We start from the raw sequence: 14355 nt of genomic DNA on the forward strand, positions 1-14355 counted from the left end.
TTAACAGATACTTAGGCCACACCTCCTTCATCAAGATTAGTATAGACACACATGTCCACAACAGTGATCATTTTACAGGGGCTGACAGAGGTCAAGCCATCTTGTTTAGAACTGAGAGATATAACTAAGACAATTTAGACATGCCCCATTTATTAGGACACTTTGACCAAGCCCCCATTTTTAAGTATAATAGACACTTAAGCCACATGTCCTGCATTAATACTAGCAGACACAGTTGATCGGACATAGATGTAAAAGCCCTGCCTTCTTCACAGAGTCAGCGGTCAGATTCATACAGTGAGGAAAATATAACATCGTAAATTATTTAAATATTGACTAAAGACTCATGTTTTTAACTTGGTAATGACCACAGTGTCGACCAGATGCAGCACAAATCACCTCCCTCACTTCCACATCTCAGAGTCGTCGCTCTTCCCTGGCCGAGTGAGCTGCACACACACACACACACACACACAGCGCCTTAATGCCTCACATCAATCTGCTGCAGTGTGTTATTATGGAGAAGACGCAGGTACGATGGAGACATTTCAGACCTGAAATAACGTCTTTAATGGAGAGTCAGAGGCTAATGAGAAGTGAAGAGGGCGAAAATCACATGAGCGTCACACCACCACAGGGAATTGAATCAGTGTGGCTTTTCAGTCAGATAGCAGTCTGGTCATCGATTTACTCAAACCCGTCAGGGCTGTGACATCCGTTAGCGTCCGCGCACACACCGCACCGCGGGACGTTTATTTTTCACAAAGATCAAAACGGTGTACTCTTATTATCTCAGAGCTCTCTGAACAAATTGGGCAATTTATTACAGGCAATAAAACACAGCGTCTAAAACATAAGAGCTGAGTGAAGGAGGCAGTTGTTTGGTTTTAGCTGGTGATGAAGAGATGTTCCTCTGGTAAATGAAGCAATACAGCAGCGTGATGGAGTTGTGTGAGTTTTGTGTAGTGAGGTTTGTGTGAGTCTTGCTGTAGATTTCCTTTTGTTCATTTCAGGCTGTATGTTTAGAGTTATGTTTGGAGTTACACACTTCAAGTCGTATGATTTGAGTTGTACATTTCGAATAGGTTTGTATTAAATGTTGTGCTGAATATTTTTATGTTTCAAAGGGAACCGTTTCAACTTGTACATACCAACCTTGTTGGAGTTGAATGTGTCGAGTTAACCCTTTCAGACTGTATATTCAGACTCTGTATATCATGATGCAGATTTTGAGCTCTAGTTTAATGTTTCTGACTGACATGTACACAGGCCACGCCTCCTGTACTGAGACTGACATGTACACAGGCCACGCCTCCTGTACTGACACTGACATGTACACAGGCCATGCCTCCTGCACTGAGACTGACATGTACACAGGCCACGCCTCCTTCACTGAGACTGACATGTACACAGGCCACACCTCCTGACATGTACATAGGCCATGACTCCCAACTGATATGTACACAGGCCACACCTCCTGCACTCAGACTGACATGTACACAGGTCAAGCCTTCTTTACTATGAACTATAAGGGCTCAGGCTATGCATTCTTCACTGTAATTAACAGGTACACTGGCCACACCTATTCTTAATGAATGTGTATACAGACCACGCCTCCTTTATTCACCCATGGCTTCTTTAAGGGAACTGACTGGGACAGATCATTCAAGCCACTTTTGACTGCACACAATAACATCATTCCCCAACTTCTTCTTTCAAAAAGGACAAAGAACTGAACTCTCTTGCTCTTTTTCTCTCTCTCTCTCTCTCTCTCTCTCTCTCTCTATCTCTCTCTGACTGTCGCTCTTCTTCACACAGTGAGACTTCCAGTGAGTTCTGCATTATCTCACCATCACTGTCAGCTCCAATGGGCTTCGTGTTATTAGTAGATTTGTTTGGGTTTCGTTCAATAATAAGATCAGAAAAACTTATCAGCTCTTATTACCGACATATTTTTGGATTATCACACGCACATCTGATGAGATTTCCAGCACTCTCTGTGACTTCTTATACCAGTCTGAACTGTTTCCAAGGTAACTGAAATGAAGTGTGTCAGTAAGTGAAGTGGTAAAACTGGCTCTTGTGAGCGAAACACAAATCAGAGCTGAGGATCACAGCAATGCTGAGGAAATCTACTGGTTTTTAGACTTAAGAGTTATATGCAGTGTGTATATATATTTATCCTGTTCACTACAAACCCTGCGCTCACAAGAACCTGACAAAACCACAGGCCACTGCTCATGTGTACATGCATGACAAGTTTACTTTCTGTTGCACAAAAATGGAAGACAAATTTATAAATGTATCTCCAGTGGAAGGTAAATAGAGAAAAATAAAGCTTGGAAGGAATTAGCAGAGATCATTAGACCTAATAGTAGCTAGCAGACCGTTAGCTTGCTTTTTCTAATCTGGGACAGAGCTAGTCTAGCATAAAACACTAGCTAGCGTTTATAATAGCACTAGATCTGGACACTCACAAGCAATAAGATAAGAAATAAACTACAACTGACACAAGAGACTCACTGACGTGAACGTAGCATAACATTTTTGCCACAGGTCATCATTCAAATTTCCATGTGGGGTTTAGAAAGGCTAAATCCACAAGCGTCCGACAGCAAACATGTCTCAGGTGACTGATTATATATGATACAAGGGCAAAAATTGGGTAAAATACGGCTTTAAAAATGGGAATGTGGAAAACATTAGATTTTCAGTGGATACAAACAGTGTTTGTGCCTGAGGTTTTGGGACACACACACACACACACACACGCGCAAACACACACACACACACACGACTGGAGATATGGAGTGTGTTCAGCGTAGCGTGGTCGCTGTTGCCCACCGGTGCTTTTAAGACATTCGAGAATCATCATCAGGCCGATGCACCCTGGCTGAAGCGTCCTCACCAAAGACACTTCCGATTTCTTTCACTGCAAACATCAGCCTCCGTGGCAACACCTTGTTACCATGACGACCACATCCTGCTCGAAAAGGAAGGAGTGTCAGGAAAAAAAATTCTCAGACAAGGATCTGTAAATGGCACACGTTTGCTTCACACGTTCCCTTTTCAGAAACAGAACAACGGCTCTGACACAAACAGCAGAGGTTTTCCAAGCCGTGGATTCTTTTTTTTTTTTCCCGAGCGCTTTCCTTTGGCAGAAAGTGAAAGCAGGTCTATTTGCTGGAAACGTAATGAAGCGTACGGCTGTTTGTCTCCACGAGCTGCTCAAACCCAGACGGCTTGGTCATGCTCCAATTAAGCACAAGAGCTCTTTTTTCCTTTTGTCTTCTGAAGCAAAGCGCTGCTGGCAGCTTAATGACATAAAGACGATTGATCTTCAGCTGTAATTTATGTTAAAGAGACTGCACTCCTCCAACACCATTTACATGGGGACAAATCGAGAGACCTCGGTCTCGTGTTTGCCGCTCCATTTGTTTTATGGATCGATGACGCCTGTTTATTCTGACCGAGGAACAATTTGTTGCAGTTGATCGATAAATGATTACTAGACTCTTTTTTTCCCCCTTGTTTGTTTTTTCCCGTAGGCTAAATCCTCTGGACAATTCGTTCACAACATCAGCAGCAGAAGAAACAGGCTTCTATAATGATTATTAGCATGGCAGATTGCGCTCCATGCTGACCAGCAACTCTTCCCAGACAGCAAAATGAGGGATGGCCCTGTGCTGGTGCCACGCTCGCCGCTTTCATCTGGACCATATCCATATCTCGAGTGTGACATGGACCAGAGCTTACAGCCGAGCCTCAGTTCGACACGGATGGCCGCTTTCGGACCTGGTTAATTTAGCTGACCCCTGAGTGTGATCACCATCCACCCCCTGAACCTCTGATGACTCCATCCATGTCTAATTCTGTACATAATGTTTATCTACTGTAGTGATCACATCTTATTTAGTATCTTATTAGTAGCTCTATTACCCACCAGTCGCTCTCGACACATACAACAACTAATTTAACCAGCTGTTAGCTGTTAGCGTAGCTGCTTTCCTTTTAACTTGGGGACATGCACTTGCACTCTGCTCAATAATATGATTAAAAAATGATATTAAATCACAGTTGTTTCTGCTCAGGAGTTCAGCGTTTGGAGAATAAATGTCATTAAGGAACATCTGCTGGGAAAAGAAAGCTTCCTCGCTCTACTACAGTAATGACTTAATGAAGGCGTTTGTTTTAATACATTATCATAGCGTGGGTCTGTGGTAACAGCTAATTCACATCCACATGTACAGTCCACATAAACAGATGAACAAAAGTGTGTAAGAGATTTGTTTCATCTGGAAGGAGGCTTCGGTGTCAGCACTCAAAACTGTAGCTTTAAATTTCCCAAAATCTTCAGGACTGAGGAGCTCACACTTTCCTGGTAACATGACAAGCTGGTTTCTTCTGTCTTATTAACTTCAAGAGAGAGAAAAAATAAAACATTTTCAAGGAAAGGACTGTTTATAGCTGCTATAACGTAACTAACAACAGGAACATGTTTCAGGGAAAGTTAAATGTAATTACAAACTGATTAAAAGTTCTTTGTTAGTAAATAAAAAACTAATCATTGTCAGATTTCTGTGGTATAAGAGAAATAAAATGCTCGCTGTTTTTGGATGATAATCAATGCCAGAGTGGTGCTACGTGTTGATTATTTTTCTACAACAGCACACTCTTGATGCTTATTGGTCAAAGAAAAGTGAAAATTGTGAACTGGCTACTAAGCAAATAAAAGTGTAGATAAAAATGCACATGACAGTATGTTAATTACTGTGTTCATGAACACTGGCTTCTTATATATACCCTTTGGTCCCACTTCAGCACTGCATAGCACCAGCAGATTCCTCCTCTACACGGTGTGGACCCCTAGAAGAGCCATTAGTGTTGGAATGGACCTTACTTATAACCCAATGTTCTTTTAAAATAAGGAGGGTAACATGACGTGTAATTCCCTATAAATTCCCTCCTGATGGAGAACACTAATGTCTGGAGGCGTTGCTTGTTTAATCGGGGTAAACTGTGGCTAGATAAATGCATCTACAGGGGGGGAAACAGCAACGAAATTAAAGCAACAACTCCTGCAAATGTATCGTGGTGATTGCATGGCTGTGGGGGACGTCGTCTCAACTGCTGCATAGGGAAATTAACGAACGCAACGCACAGGAAGCGTGTGCATGTTCCAGGATCCGTGCCTGTCTCCTGTGGACTGAATTAAAAGAGTTTTATTTCCTTTCTTCCATTAGTGTGAGGCACGAAATGTCACAGACCTATCTAAATGAAATTTTTGAAAGAACAAAGAGCCGAACATCGCTGTTTTTTCCTCCCATGAGCCTTTGCATGAGCTGGACAGATGGGCTTTATGTTCTCTCGTTTTGATCTCCATCCAGATATGGAGGCTGTGCCATGAAAACACAACCCTGAGATGCATAATATCTTTAAATCTGCCTCAGTGGTCTGATTGAAATAAAGCGATTAGCATGTCCTGGCCTAGCAGAAGCACATTAGCAGAATGGAGCCAGGTAACGTCGGTGAGAAAACAAGCACGTGTATCTGAGGTGCTTTATAAAAACCTGGAAGGCAGAAGGAAATCTTCCCTGTGGGACTGATTTGGAGTAAGTGAACTGAGGAGCTGAGGATGAAGGTGACTTCTGGATAAGGATTAAAAAAACACTCAAGTAAATACAGCAGATTAAGTCATTATTTTAGCGAGCACACGGCTTTATGGTTTATTCATCCACTTAGACAGTCTCGCTCAGAGTGAATGTTAAACGTAGAGGTGACTCTTACGCTCGGCTCTGAACGGAGTAAACAAAAGATTTCACACAGGAGTGAATGTGGCCGTGTACATGAGCTTCCCATCTCGCTTTTTAATGCAAATCTGGAATTACAGGCAGAAATTTAAAAAATACTCATAATGTGGCAGATGGAGGTGAAGCAAATGAAAGTAAGATATGGAAAACTTTTTTTTCGGCAAAACATTTCGAAAAAATGAAACATATCGAATCCAAACAAAACAAACTGAAACATTTCACAGTTTTGCTGCACAACAGCCATTATATCGAAGGCTAAGCGACTCTGGATGCGTTCTGAGGTGAAACAAAACTGTCGATATCTCCTGCAGATGGTACTATACATTTGAATGTTTGTATTTGTGTCTTTTTTTTGTCGACATCCCAGTGGCAGATGGATAGACATGTGCGGTGTCAATTAGACAGATGGTTGCTAAGAAACATAAATACAGATTCATGCTGTCGTACAGATTGATATGTGTTTATTCTGTAAAATTCTATGTTACGTTTTGCAGTGGTACTAGTGTTTAGCTCCTGGCTGGCTCGCTGACTACAATAGCAGTATTTCTGACGCTCCTGGCTGGCTCGCCGATTGTCAGATCATCACGCTAAATATCAGCGGATTCTGCCGGCTGTTCCTTTTCATATTAGACATTATTTCTCTTTCTCGTTTGTCCATGTGTTTCGGAAATGTGAATCTCCATTCTGTTTCCAGGGGGGGTGTTTTTATTAGATACATCAGATACTGTTGAAAGTTGAGAGGTAATCAATTGTTTTTGTCATTTTGTTTGTGTGTGTGCTTATCTCTTTATGTAAGTGTTTTTATCTTATTCATATCTATATTGTATTTGTGAAAAGCAATAATACATTAAAAAACTACCCTTTATCCATCATTCTTTATCTCATCTTTTTGGATGTGGATTTTTTGTTCCAAACACACAAATTTAAAACATCCCATGGATGGATAGAACAACACACAGTCTCACTCAGACTCTTGCTAGCTTTTGTTTTTTTGGCATTCAGTCGCTGTATCTTTGCCAGGACGGTGCATTTGGCTCCTCAGAACAGCGTCACCTCGGTCACCGCAGCCCTCGCTAATGAACCACATTATTCACTAATATTTGGCAGAGCTTCACGTTTGTGAGCTTCACTGTGATGGAAAAAGCTACAGTACTAGCATGTGAGAGAGACCAGCTAGCTAATTAGTGTATCCGTTCTAGACAAACAAACCCAAACTCTAGTTGCATGACTCATTTCAACTTGTCTCATTGTTTCATTTAGAGAGAAGACAAACTCACAAAAGGTTATATAAAGCTTATGAAATAAAATAATATTTTGCTGTGTTTTAGCTGAAGACTGTAATTAGATTCTGGGCTGAGAATCCAAACAAATCTCTCTGCTCTTGGGGAAAAAATGTGCGGTTTATTTTTACACCCTGTTCGAGAACCACAGCAGACTCAGATATTAAGCTGCTAAATCTGGAACATTACCACATTATTTGCTACTCTAACAGGACAAAAAGTGCAGGCTTGAGTTAATTACTCGCTCTCCATTAATCTGGGATAAGTGAATTGTGATATTAGAGAATTATCAGTGTGCAGTTATCAACAGGTTTGCAGTGTTTATGCTCATGTTGTTCGCTTGTTAACAGGGTTAATGTGGATGTGATGAAATTCTGCTAAGCTTGAATTTAGCATGGTGCAAGAGTTTAGAAAAAAGAAAACTTATTCTGTCTTATTATAGAACTGATGTAAATGCTGATGATACGCTATAGAGGGCAGCAAATCAGCCATGTGACTGTTTCTATGGTGATACTGTCACATATTCCACCATTACCACATTACTAACATGCTAGCAAGAAAATGTAGCTGGGTTAAGTGGGGTGTTTTTTTTTTTTGCTGTTGCAACTGTAGCAGGAAGCTGCAGGATTTTCTCTTTGAAATCCAAAGATTCCTGGTTTGAGTCCTCTTAAGCCATTCCTGGCTGGCTCACTGATTGCTGTATTATGATGTAGTCTTTAGTCAAAATGCTGGATCATTATAGTCTTTTGTAGATCCCCTCTTGCCAGATTGCTAGATTATCATAAACATTTGGATCTCCTGGCTGGCTCACCAATTGTTAGATTATTGTATTTTAAGATCTTGGCTGGCTCAGCAATTTTAGATTATTGCAGTCTTTTTAATTCTTCCCCTGCCTCACCATTTGTTAGATTTTCATGGTGGCTTTGAAGCCTTTTGCATTTCATGGCCGGATTACCAGTTCTTTGACTTTCATGGTATTTTAAGATCCTGTCTGAATCAGCAATCCTATTGGATATCATACCATTTTTGAAGATCCTAGCTGGCTCAGAATGTGTTAGATTACCATAGTATTGTGGATTATCATAGTAACTCTTGGCTGGTTTTCTGATTTTTAGATGATCATAGTCTTTTTGCATATAGTATAACAATATCATACTACTTGGCTGGTTTGCTAATTACTAGATGATCATGTTCTTGCAGCTCATGGCTGTTTATGCAGATTATAATGTACACTATATATTTCTGTACACAGACAAACAGCAAGCAGTGAAAGATATTATTTCCTTTTTCTGCAAAAATGTTCTCAGCAATGAAGTTTTTTTTCTCCACACAAAATTATGGCCAATGAGGAAGAAAAAGCTCACAGAGTGATCCAGTTAGCCAGCACTAATGCTTATAAAGTCTGCAAAAATTGTCATTCAGTCATTTTCCTGTGTAATAGTTGTCGAAATTCTGGTTCTGCTGTTATAGAGCTGTGTGTGTGTGTGTGTGATGTGCTGATCTCATTATTTCTTATTATCCAGCAGGCTCAAGGCTTCAGTGTTCAACATGGTCCTCGTATATCTGAAAGTGCAATACTTTAAAGACTTCATCACTTATTCATTAATGGTGGTGTTTGATGGTTAATAATTCAGAAGCTTGGCGTCATTCCTGACTCGTGCAGACGTAGAGGCTGATTTACAGTTTGGCGTCGTTAACAAGTGCCCCCCGGATACCATCATAAACACAGGACACACCGTCGCTTAAAATAACTAATTCATCTATTTAGGTCATGTGCAGTAAAAAATATCATGGAATATTAAAGTCTGTTACTTTAATCTCATACTCTACTTCTCTGTACTTATTCAGTTTTTTTATCTCCCATGTTAAATGATAGTATTTGTGCTCATCCTGGCTGGCTCACTAATTTTAAAATGCTCATAGTCCATTTCTCCTATTCCCTCCCTTGGTCCTTTGCCTGCTCTTTTTCCCTCTTTTTCATTACTCTATCCTTCTCTCACCTCCACCCCCTTGTCTTTTAATGTTCTTTTTCCTTAATCTATGTTTAGTTTAGTTTTTTTTAATTCCCTCTTCCAGTTTTTCCTTTTATTTTCTCTCAGTCTGATTCAGGCTTAAGAGAACCTGAGAACCGAAACGAACTTATGTCACAGACGATCCACGACACTAAATGTAACTATAAACTGATAAAAAAACACTCATCATTCTTTAATATCTGAAAGCAGCTGTGGTTAGAGGAGTAACATCAGCACTATACTCTGATTTATTCTTTACTTCTTCTCGCCTCTCAGTTCTTTTCAAGGGTAGAGAGGAGAAGAGAAACAACACACAGCATTGCAGTAGTTAATGGAGCATTTAGTTCCAGTCTGGCTAAGACTCTGTGTGTGTGTGTGTGTGTGTGTGTTTGGCTCACTTCTAGCTAATAACACGCCCTTGCAAAGCATCTAGATGGCACATGGTGTCTGAAGAGCACTTTGACTCTGAAGTGCCCATGCAGTGAGGATGAGTGTGTGAAGAAGATTTGCAGAGAATCCAGGGTTACCATCCAAACCGCAAGGCATCATGGGTAATCATCTGAGATCCGACTGGCACTTCTCAGGAGGATTATCTGCAGTAGATGCATGAAGAACCATGAAGTGTGAACGTGATTGTAAACAGATTAGACTCTGAGCTTGCTCTATGACCTTGCTAGACACTCGGTCACTTGGCCGCCGTACTGCTGTCTCTCCGTTACGCTCCAATTGCAGAGATGTTACACGTTGGTTAATAAAAATGGCGGTTAGCCGTTGTGAGTTACACACCTACAGAAGACATGCTAAAGTTCATGCTGAAGGAACGTCATACTTAATACATTAAACTTGTGAAAAAGTCTAGACACTTCACTCCGTGTCACTTGAGGCTAATGCTGAATGTGTGTATTTATTCTTCATTCTGAAGTGTAATGTTATTATATCCATCCTCAGCTTCCTGTGGCCACACCCCATACCTCCACATGTCTCACTCCCTTTAAAATACTGTAGTTTAGGCCACAGCATACTCCCAATGGATTCATGTCAGCACCATGTCCCTTCAGCAGCTTTGTAGCCTCTTTTCTGATATCAGTTTTGTATTTGCGTATACATTTCATACACCGATCATTCATAACACTGTGAGCAGTGCCAGGTGAAGTGAATAAGACTGAGTATCTCCTCATCATGGCACCTGTTAGTGGGTGGGATATATTAGGCAGCAAGTCAACATTTTGTCCTCAAAGTTGATGTTAGAAGCAGGAAAAATGGACAAGTGTGAGGATTTGAGCGAGTTTGATGAAGGGCCAAATTGTGATGTCTAGACCACTGGATCAGAGCATCTCCAAAACTGCAGCTCTTGTGGGGTGTTCCCGGTCTGCAGTGGTCAGTATCTATCAAAAGTGCTCCAAGGAAGGAACAGTGGTGAACTGGCGACAGGATCATGGGCGGTCAAGATGGGTCAGGGCTGTCTTGGCAGCAAAAGGGGGACCAACACAATATTAGACAGGTGGTCATAATGTTATGCCTGATCTGTGTATTTTATAATGAGAAGAGCAGCCAGTAAACAGAGCAGACATGCAGCAGGATTTTAGCAGGATTGATATACACCCCATGTGTCAGTGTCACCCCTTGGCAATGTGCCCTCCTACACAATTTTCCTGTCTTTCCAAGAAGGCCAGATGGTAGCAGTGTGTGTTCTGCAAATAATAACAGTGAGGATGCTCCAAATATTACAGGCAAGGTTTAAAAATATAGCTTGAGATGATGTGCTCTGCAGTGCTGCGTTGGTTTTACTGTATGCTTTGTTAATTATTGTGTCCGGCTGAACAGAGCTGCATGAACACCGAAAAGAATCTGTCCTGAATATGTCAGAAAGCTTTACAGCTTTAAGCTCGGACAATGGAGACTCCTTCCATACATTAAAAAAAAACCCTCATTAATGAATGATGTTAATAAAGGATGATTAGAAACTGCGGAGTGAACCTGCATACGATTTGTGATAGCTGTTTGAAATAAACGCTCTCAGGCTTTTAGACTGGACTGTAGATAAAACACACATCAGGACAGAAAAAAACCCCAGAGTGAAGCCTTTACACATATTTAAAGAGAAGAGGAGATCCCAGGCTGGGAGAGGAGGATGATGAAGACTTCAGAAGAATTGAAATGACAAGTGATTTCTGAGCAGTCTGCATCCACGCTGACCTTTAAAACTTTAATAAGCTAAATACAGCAGCGATGCAGCTCACATTCTCACTTCATTTAAGAGGCCAGTGAATGCTTCAGAAAGCCAATGAGCGAGTGAGCGGGCGTGTCAGGTGAGCGAGGGAAAAATCACTCTGCTGTTTGACGTTCTCTTTAAACACGCTGGACTTCTTCTGCTTTAGTGTTAATCAATAAAAAAGGTTGAATTTAAACAAAACTATATCATATACACTACATTGTCAAAAGTTTTGGGACACAGGGGTTCAGGGGTTCGGCTCGGCACAGTCATGTTGGAACAGGAAGGGGTCATCCTCAAACTGTTCCCACAAAGAGCATGAAATTGTCCAAAATGTCTTGGTATGAAGCTGAAGCATTAAGAGTTCCTTTCACTGGAACTAAGGGGCGGAGTCCAACCCCTGAAACACAACACCTGAACTCAATGATCTGGAGGGGTGTCCCAATACTTATGGCAACATAGTGTATTCAAAGACTTTGAGACTTTATGATCACAGCAATAAGTAGATCTTAAGAGAACTTAATCTTGTGCTCTATTCATGCGCTTGCTTTAACGTTATCGTTTCTATAGCAACGGCTCACTCATGGGGCGTGGCCAGCACACAATCCATTGATAATGAACTGATTAAAAAATTTCTATTATCAGTGAAGTTTCTTGTGAGGAGAAATGCGTGTGTGTGTGTATGTGTGTATGTGTGTGTGTGTGTGTGTGTGTGTGTGTGTGTAGGATGTGGTGAAGGAGTCCCCAGTGTCAGTGCTGTGTATCAGTTTGTATATCAGTGTGTGTATCAGTGTGTATATCAGTGTGTGTATCAGTGTGTGTATCAGTGTGTATATCAGTGTGTATATCAGTGTGTATCAGTGTGTGTATCAGTGTGTATCAGTGTGTGTATCAGTGTGTGTATCAGTGTGTGTATCAGTGTGTGTATCAGTGTGTATCAGTGTGTGTATCAGTGTGTATCAGTGTGTGTGTCAGTGTGTGTATCAGTGTGTATATCAGTGTGTATATCAGTGTGTGTCAGTGTGTATATCAGTGTGTATATCAGTGTGTGTATCAGTGTGTGTATCAGTGTGTATATCAGTGTGTGTATCAGTGTGTGTATCAGTGTGTGTATCAGTGTGTGTATCAGTGTGTATATCAGTGTGTATCAGTGTGTGTATCAGTGTGTGTATCAGTGTGTGTATCAGTGTGTGTATCAGTGTGTGTATCAGTGTGTATCAGTGTGTGTGTCAGTGTGTGTATCAGTGTGTGTATCAGTGTGTGTATCAGTGTGTGTATCAGTGTGTATCAGTGTGTGTATCAGTGTGTATCAGTGTGTGTGTCAGTGTGTGTATCAGTGTGTGTATCAGTGTGTGTATCAGTGTGTGTATCAGTGTGTATCAGTGTGTATATCAGTGTGTATATCAGTGTGTATATCAGTGTGTATCAGTGTGTGTATCAGTGTGTGTATCAGTGTGTGTATCAGTGTGTGTATCAGTGTGTATCAGTGTGTGTATCAGTGTGTATCAGTGTGTGTGTCAGTGTGTGTATCAGTGTGTGTATCAGTGTGTGTATCAGTGTGTGTATCAGTGTGTATCAGTGTGTGTATCAGTGTGTATCAGTGTGTGTGTCAGTGTGTGTATCAGTGTGTGTATCAGTGTGTGTATCAGTGTGTGTATCAGTGTGTATCAGTGTGTGTATCAGTGTGTATCAGTGTGTGTGTCAGTGTGTGTATCAGTGTGTGTATCAGTGTGTGTATCAGTGTGTGTATCAGTGTGTATCAGTGTGTGTATCAGTGTGTATCAGTGTGTGTGTCAGTGTGTGTATCAGTGTGTGTATCAGTGTGTATCAGTGTGTGTATCAGTGTGTGTATCAGTGTGTGTATCAGTGTGTGTATCAGTGTGTATCAGTGTGTGTGTCAGTGTGTGTATCAGTGTGTGTATCAGTGTGTGTATCAGTGTGTGTATCAGTGTGTATCAGTGTGTGTATCAGTGTGTATCAGTGTGTGTGTCAGTGTGTGTATCAGTGTGTGTATCAGTGTGTGTATCAGTGTGTGTATCAGTGTGTATCAGTGTGTATATCAGTGTGTATATCAGATGTATATATCAGTGTGTATATCTGTTTGTGTATCAGTGTGTGTATCAGTTTGTGTATCAGTGTGTGTATAAGTGAGTATCAGTGTGTATCAGTGTGTGTATCAGTGTGTGTATCAGTGTGTGTATCAGTGTGTGTATCAGTGTGTGTATCAGTCTGTGTATCAGTGTGTGTATCAGTGTGTGTATCAGTGTGTATATCAGATGTATATATCAGTGTGTATATCTGTTTGTGTATCAGTGTGTGTATCAGTGTGTGTATCAGTTTGTGTATCAGTGTGTGTATAAGTGAGTATCAGTGTGTATCAGTGTGTGTATCAGTGTGTGTATCAGTCTGTGTATCAGTGTGTGTATCAGTGTGTGTATCAGTGTGTGTATCAGTGTGTGTATCAGTCTGTGTATCAGTGTGTGTATCAGTGTGTGTATCAGTGTGTATATCAGATGTATATATCAGTGTGTATATCTGTTTGTGTATCAGTGTGTGTATCAGTGTGTGTATCAGTTTGTGTATCAGTGTGTGTATAAGTGAGTATCAGTGTGTCAGTGTGTGTACCAGTGTGTGTATCAGTGTGTGTATCAGTCTGTGTCAGTGTGTGTATCAGTTTGTGTATCAGTGTGTGTCAGTGTGTGTATCAGTTTGTGTATCAGTGTGTATATCAGTGTGTGTATCAGTTTGTGTATCAGTTTGTGTATCAGTGTGTATATCAGTGTGTGTATCAGTGTGTATATCAGTGTGTGTATCAGTGTGTATCAGTGTGTGTATCAGTGTGTATCTCAGTGTGTGTATCAGTGTGTATCAGTGTGTGTATCAGTGTGTATCAGTGTGTGTATCAGTATGTGTATCAGTGTGTGTATCAGTGTGTGTCAGTGTGTGTATCAGTGTGTGTATCAGTTTGAGTATCAGTTTGTGTATCAGTGTGTATATCAGTGTGTGTATCAGTTTGTGTATCAGTGTGTATATCAGTGTGT

The sequence above is a fragment of the Hemibagrus wyckioides genome, linkage group LG09, assembly GCF_019097595.1.
Source record: "Hemibagrus wyckioides isolate EC202008001 linkage group LG09, SWU_Hwy_1.0, whole genome shotgun sequence".
NCBI lineage: Eukaryota > Metazoa > Chordata > Actinopteri > Siluriformes > Bagridae > Hemibagrus > Hemibagrus wyckioides.